Here is a 7,500-nt window from a genome sequence, read left to right as displayed (position 1 = left end):
GTATACACGGCACTGATTAGTAATAGATGCAGAGCCATCAGAATACAGATAATATATACAACCGTCCCTATACATGCTGAAAGACTCTGCACACAATGAGAACCACACGTCAGCCAGACACTATCACACACTACTCTCTGCCTCTAACAGGCACACACACAATATCTAACCACCAGCATGGAAGAACATCCGGTGCATCCTCTCCGCCACATTACACAATCCACACTATCATAACCAGACCGGGAGGTCCACCCAGAAAACAGAATATCCCACCCTTCCGACATCCGCCATTGCTCAGCTAAGCCACGAACACCCACACATGTCCTACACAGGGGTGCACCCAACATCACAATACTGCCTCCTGTCACAGTACACAAACAATGGCAGGAATGAAAGACACAGATCTGCCACAACCTTGGAATCGGAGCGCCGCCTGTCATGAGCCACAAGTGCATCCTGACGTGACAAATCGGATGATCCCGCAGGCATGCACTTACGATAATCACTATCAACGAACCTGCCGCCCCCTCCCCCCCCAAAATACACCTTTCCCTACAACGTGTACCTTAACCTAAGCTATATTGTACCTTAACCTAAGCGATATTGTACCTTAACCTAAGGTATATCGTACCTTAACCTAACCTACATTGCGCCTTCACCTAACCTACGTTGTACCTTAACCTAACCTACGTTGTACCTTAACCTAACCTACGTTGTACCTTAACCTAACCTACGTTGTACCTTAACCTAACCTACGTTGTACCTTAACCTAACCTACGTTGTACCTTAACCTAACCTACGTTGTGCCTTAACCTAACCTACGTTGTGCCTTAACCTAACCTACGTTGTGCCTTAACCTAACCTACGTTGTGCCTTAACCTAACCTACGTTGTGCCTTAACCTAACCTACGTTGTGCCTTAACCTAACCTACGTTGTGCCTTAACCTAACCTACGTTGTGCCTTAACCTAACCTATGTTGTGCCTTAACCTAACCTATGTTGTGCCTTAACCTAACCTATGTTGTGCCTTAACCTAACCTATGTTGTGCCTTAACCTAACCTATGTTGTGCCTTAACCTAACCTATGTTGTGCCTTAACCTAACCTATGTTGTGCCTTAACCTAACCTATGTTGTGCCTTAACCTAACCTATGTTGTGCCTTAACCTAACCTATGTTGTGCCTTAACCTAACCTATGTTGTGCCTTAACCTAACCTATGTTGTGCCTTAACCTAACCTATGTTGTGCCTTAACCTAACCTACGTTGTGCCTTAACCTAACCTACGTTGTGCCTTAACCTAACCTACGTTGTGCCTTAACCTAACCTACGTTGTGCCTTAACCTAACCTACGTTGTGCCTTAACCTAACCTACGTTGTGCCTTAACCTAACCTACGTTGTGCCTTAACCTAACCTACGTTGTGCCTTAACCTAACCTACGTTGTGCCTTAACCTAACCTACGTTGTGCCTTAACCTAACCTACGTTGTGCCTTAACCTAACCTACGTTGTGCCTTAACCTAACCTACGTTGTGCCTTAACCTAACCTACGTTGTGCCTTAACCTAACCTACGTTGTGCCTTAACCTAACCTACGTTGTGCCTTAACCTAACCTACGTTGTGCCTTAACCTAACCTACGTTGTGCCTTAACCTAACCTACGTTGTGCCTTAACCTAACCTACGTTGTGCCTTAACCTAACCTACGTTGTGCCTTAACCTAACCTACGTTGTGCCTTAACCTAACCTACGTTGTGCCTTAACCTAACCTACGTTGTGCCTTAACCTAACCTACGTTGTGCCTTAACCTAACCTACGTTGTGCCTTAACCTAACCTACGTTGTGCCTTAACCTAACCTACGTTGTGCCTTAACCTAACCTACGTTGTGCCTTAACCTAACCTATGTTGTGCCTTAACCTAACCTATGTTGTGCCTTAACCTAACCTATGTTGTGCCTTAACCTAACCTATGTTGTGCCTTAACCTAACCTATGTTGTGCCTTAACCTAACCTATGTTGTGCCTTAACCTAACCTATGTTGTGCCTTAACCTAACCTATGTTGTGCCTTAACCTAACCTACGTTGTGCCTTAACCTAACCCATATTGTACCTTAACCTAACCCATATTGTACCTTAACCTAACCCATATTGTACCTTAACCTAACCCATATTGTACCTTAACCTAACCCATATTGTACCTTAACGTAACCTAATTTGTGCCTTAACGTAACCTAATTTGTGCCTTAACGTAACCTAATTTGTGCCTTAACGTAACCTAATTTGTGCCTTAACGTAACCTAATTTGTGCCTTAACGTAACCTAATTTGTGCCTTAACGTAACCTAATTTGTGCCTTAACGTAACCTAATTTGTGCCTTAACGTAACCTAATTTGTGCCTTAACGTAACCTAATTTGTGCCTTAACGTAACCTAATTTGTGCCTTAACGTAACCTAATTTGTGCCTTAACGTAACCTAATTTGTGCCTTAACGTAACCTAATTTGTGCCTTAACGTAACCTAATTTGTGCCTTAACGTAACCTAATTTGTGCCTTAACGTAACCTAATTTGTGCCTTAACGTAACCTAATTTGTGCCTTAACGTAACCTAATTTGTGCCTTAACGTAACCTAATTTGTGCCTTAACGTAACCTAATTTGTGCCTTAACGTAACCTAATTTGTGCCTTAACGTAACCCATGTTGTGCCTTAACGTAACCCATGTTGTGCCTTAACGTAACCCAATTTGTGCCTTAACGTAACCCATGTTGTGCCTTAACCTAACCTATATTGTGCCTCAACCTAACCTATATTGCGCCTTAACCTGACGCACGTTGTCGCTGAACCTGCTCTGTAATTGTTATGCAACTCGTTAAATTAGTGTAGTGTTGCCTAACCGCAACCCTCGCAATATAGTTCGCTATTCGCACTGCCCGGTCCCCTGTGTATCGCGTCATGTTAAACACCTTGCAGGTGTTGCTGACTTTCCACATGCTCCTGCTATACACTGTAATGTGGATAGCAGCAGGACGTACATGCCCCCCCCCCTTCCCCCCTGCCTTCGCAAGCTGGTCGTTGAGAAGTTTGCATGTTCAATGCCCTTCGCATGCCGACGTACTCAGCCTACGTTGTGGTACGGCCTGTCACCTGTCCGCCGATGTACGCAAAACCCACAAACTGTACTGCACATTGGTCCGTATGTACTGAATGATACATCGTGGCACATGTGTGACCGTACGACGACTGCGCCTAGCAACGGCAGACCATACAGTCCAAATATTGTGCACGCAGCTACGTGTCGTCTCCCTATAAGAGCTGGATTGCAGTGTGGTACGCCATTCAGACGTGTGGGAGGAACGGACGCCCTGGATGGCGATCAGCATGAGCAGTCTGTTGATGTAGTGGAGCGTGTATTCGGACGTAGTCGTCTCTTCTCACACACCGTGATAGCATGTTGCACCGCGTTCCACATCTGCGACATCCTGCAGAGGCCGGCTGACAGTCGTTCGCGCAATGGACACCGCATACGTACGGGGGCTACCTTCCACGTGTTCTCGAGGCGTGCACATGTTGTTGCGTCTATGTGGGCAGACGTAGTGTGTTGTGACACCTGACACAGGCATGCAATACTCGTTGCAAATGGCGATGGACGTCTACGTTTGCTGGTGACGTTACGCAAATGAACAACAGGTAACCCGTTGTGGTGCGGTTGTTCTCGCTAGAGGTGAATCAGTGTTGGCGACGATCGGTCGAGCTATTAACCGGTTGTTTCAGGGATACCCACCATGCCCACGAACGTGAAAGGGGACCCACCATGCCCACGAACGCGAAAGGGGATCTGGGTGTGAGGCGATACGCGGCGGTGGCTGGGTGGGACCGTCCCCGGCCGGTGAGGGGGGGCCGCCCGGCGTGCTGGCAGCGCGGTGCGTGGGCGCACGCGCTACAGCCGGCTGGTGGGGGCGGCCAGTGGCAGGCGCGCCGGCCGACGGACGCGGCAGGCGGCGCAGCTGCGCGCCGGCGCCCCCTGCTCGCGGCGCCTTGCGGCCAAAGTAGGTCCTCGCGGGCCCGGTGCGAAGCGCGGTGGCCATCTGCAGTGTGCTGGTCCGATTGAGGACTGTGTGCGCTGAGGATGCGCCGCCGCCCGGCGCTCGGCGCCGCGACGCCGTCTGCTGCTCGGTCGCCCCAGCGGTTCTCGCAGGTGGTTTGTATCGCAGCTGTGCGGACGTGTTGGCGCGTGCGCTGTGCTGGGAGAGTTCGCTTCGGCACCCAAGTGGGGCTTTTGTCCTTCTGTGGCGCTGGCGTTGGAGCTGCCGGTCACCGTAGGTGGCGCGTGTTGTCTCCCGCCGGCAATGCCACGACAGCACGCTCCCGGGCCTCTGTCGGCAGCGGCAAGCTCAGTTGGGAGCACGGGTGGTCGCACCTAAAGCGTCTACTCGCCTAACTCCGGGCGATTGCGCCTCTCTCGAACCCGACCAAGTACTTAGGACGGCGCTGCGCGCCGCCGGGACCTGAGAGGGTTTCGAGGTGTGTTGTGCAGGGGAGCTCAGCCTCCTCCTGTTTGCAGAATAATTGAGCGGACGCTTGCGTGTTCGCGCGGGCCCCCGGGACACACTCCCGGGCGGCCGGCTGCTCAGCTCTAGTTGACGCAGCTCCCTGGTTGATCCTGCCAGTAGTCATATGCTTGTCTCAAAGATTAAGCCATGCATGTCTCAGTACAAGCCGCATTAAGGTGAAACCGCGAATGGCTCATTAAATCAGTTATGGTTCCTTAGATCGTACCCACGTTACTTGGATAACTGTGGTAATTCTAGAGCTAATACATGCAAACAGAGTCCCGACCAGAGATGGAAGGGACGCTTTTATTAGATCAAAACCAATCGGTCGGCTCGTCCGGTCCGTTTGCCTTGGTGACTCTGAATAACTTTGGGCTGATCGCACGGTCCTCGTACCGGCGACGCATCTTTCAAATGTCTGCCTTATCAACTGTCGATGGTAGGTTCTGCGCCTACCATGGTTGTAACGGGTAACGGGGAATCAGGGTTCGATTCCGGAGAGGGAGCCTGAGAAACGGCTACCACATCCAAGGAAGGCAGCAGGCGCGCAAATTACCCACTCCCGGCACGGGGAGGTAGTGACGAAAAATAACGATACGGGACTCATCCGAGGCCCCGTAATCGGAATGAGTACACTTTAAATCCTTTAACGAGTATCTATTGGAGGGCAAGTCTGGTGCCAGCAGCCGCGGTAATTCCAGCTCCAATAGCGTATATTAAAGTTGTTGCGGTTAAAAAGCTCGTAGTTGGATTTGTGTCCCACGCTGTTGGTTCACCGCCCGTCGGTGTTTAACTGGCATGTATCGTGGGACGTCCTGCCGGTGGGGCGAGCCGAAGGCGTGCGACCGCCTCGTGCGTGCTCGTGCGTCCCGAGGCGGACCCCGTTGAAATCCTACCAGGGTGCTCTTTATTGAGTGTCTCGGTGGGCCGGCACGTTTACTTTGAACAAATTAGAGTGCTTAAAGCAGGCAAGCCCGCCTGAATACTGTGTGCATGGAATAATGGAATAGGACCTCGGTTCTATTTTGTTGGTTTTCGGAACCCGAGGTAATGATTAATAGGGACAGGCGGGGGCATTCGTATTGCGACGTTAGAGGTGAAATTCTTGGATCGTCGCAAGACGAACAGAAGCGAAAGCATTTGCCAAGTATGTTTTCATTAATCAAGAACGAAAGTTAGAGGTTCGAAGGCGATCAGATACCGCCCTAGTTCTAACCATAAACGATGCCAGCCAGCGATCCGCCGCAGTTCCTCCGATGACTCGGCGGGCAGCCTCCGGGAAACCAAAGCTTTTGGGTTCCGGGGGAAGTATGGTTGCAAAGCTGAAACTTAAAGGAATTGACGGAAGGGCACCACCAGGAGTGGAGCCTGCGGCTTAATTTGACTCAACACGGGAAACCTCACCAGGCCCGGACACCGGAAGGATTGACAGATTGATAGCTCTTTCTTGATTCGGTGGGTGGTGGTGCATGGCCGTTCTTAGTTGGTGGAGCGATTTGTCTGGTTAATTCCGATAACGAACGAGACTCTAGCCTGCTAACTAGTCGCGTGACATCCTTCGTGCTGTCAGCGATTACTTTTCTTCTTAGAGGGACAGGCGGCTTCTAGCCGCACGAGATTGAGCAATAACAGGTCTGTGATGCCCTTAGATGTTCTGGGCCGCACGCGCGCTACACTGAAGGAATCAGCGTGTCTTCCTAGGCCGAAAGGTCGGGGTAACCCGCTGAACCTCCTTCGTGCTAGGGATTGGGGCTTGCAATTGTTCCCCATGAACGAGGAATTCCCAGTAAGCGCGAGTCATAAGCTCGCGTTGATTACGTCCCTGCCCTTTGTACACACCGCCCGTCGCTACTACCGATTGAATGATTTAGTGAGGTCTTCGGACTGGTACGCGGCATTGACTCTGTCGTTGCCGATGCTACCGGAAAGATGACCAAACTTGATCATTTAGAGGAAGTAAAAGTCGTAACAAGGTTTCCGTAGGTGAACCTGCGGAAGGATCATTACCGACTAGACTGCATGTCTTTCGATGTGCGTGTCGTGTCGCGCAACACGCAGCTACCTGTACGGCTCGCAGTAGCCGTGCGCCGCGTGCGGAACCACGCGTTCGTCTCAAAACTAACGGCAATGTTGTGTGGTACGAGCGCTGAAGCGCTGGAGCGGCTGGCCTGCGGCACCTGGCGCCTGGCGCCGGTTTTGAATGACTTTCGCCCGACTGCCTGTCCGCTCCGGTGTGGAGCCGTACGACGCCCATCGGCCGTGAGGCCGTTGGACACTGAACGCTGGAACAGGGCCGCCACACGCCTCAGTCCCGCCTATGCAACTGTCTCGAAAGAGATGGTGGAAACTATGAAAAGATCACCCAGGACGGTGGATCACTCGGCTCGTGGGTCGATGAAGAACGCAGCAAATTGCGCGTCGACATGTGAACTGCAGGACACATGAACATCGACGTTTCGAACGCACATTGCGGTCCATGGATTCCGTTCCCGGGCCACGTCTGGCTGAGGGTCGGCTACGTATACTGAAGCGCGCGGCGTTTGCCCCGCTTCGCAGACCTGGGAGTGTCGTGGCCGCCTGTGGGGCCGGCCGCGTCTCCTTAAACGTGCGATGCGCGCCCGTCGCCTGGCGGTTCGCATACCGGTACTTACTCGGTAGCGTGCACAGCCGGCTGGCGGTGTGGCGTGCGACACCTCGTACAACGACCTCAGAGCAGGCGAGACTACCCGCTGAATTTAAGCATATTACTAAGCGGAGGAAAAGAAACTAACAAGGATTCCCCCAGTAGCGGCGAGCGAACAGGGAAGAGTCCAGCACCGAACCCCGCAGGCTGCCGCCTGTCGTGGCATGTGGTGTTTGGGAGGGTCCACTACCCCGACGCCTCGCGCCGAGCCCAAGTCCAACTTGAATGAGGCCACGGCCCGTAGAGGGTGCCAGGCCCGTAGCGGCCGGTGCG

General features: G+C 52.1%; 3 non-coding genes across 3 annotated transcripts in view; all 3 read left to right on the top strand.

The window, feature by feature from the left end:
* The first annotated feature begins 4,641 nt into the window (after positions 1-4,641).
* On the top strand, positions 4,642-6,550 carry LOC126444868 (small subunit ribosomal RNA). The gene has a single exon (XR_007582802.1). It is a non-coding gene; the product is annotated as a small subunit ribosomal RNA (ribosomal RNA).
* Positions 6,551-6,903: 353 nt separating this feature from the next.
* On the top strand, positions 6,904-7,058 carry LOC126444863 (5.8S ribosomal RNA). The gene has a single exon (XR_007582798.1). It is a non-coding gene; the product is annotated as a 5.8S ribosomal RNA (ribosomal RNA).
* Positions 7,059-7,246: 188 nt separating this feature from the next.
* Positions 7,247-7,500, top strand: part of LOC126444878 (large subunit ribosomal RNA) — a 4,222-nt gene continuing 3,968 nt past the window's right edge. Inside the window, exon 1 of the ribosomal RNA XR_007582811.1 lies at positions 7,247-7,500. This exon is cut by the window's right edge and continues 3,968 nt beyond it. This is a non-coding gene — a ribosomal RNA (large subunit ribosomal RNA).

Source organism: Schistocerca serialis, unplaced genomic scaffold, assembly GCF_023864345.2.
Source record: "Schistocerca serialis cubense isolate TAMUIC-IGC-003099 unplaced genomic scaffold, iqSchSeri2.2 HiC_scaffold_305, whole genome shotgun sequence".
Taxonomy (NCBI): Eukaryota; Metazoa; Arthropoda; class Insecta; order Orthoptera; family Acrididae; genus Schistocerca; species Schistocerca serialis.
Note: the sequence above shows the minus strand (reverse complement) of the source record. Positions and strands in the feature narration are given on the sequence as shown.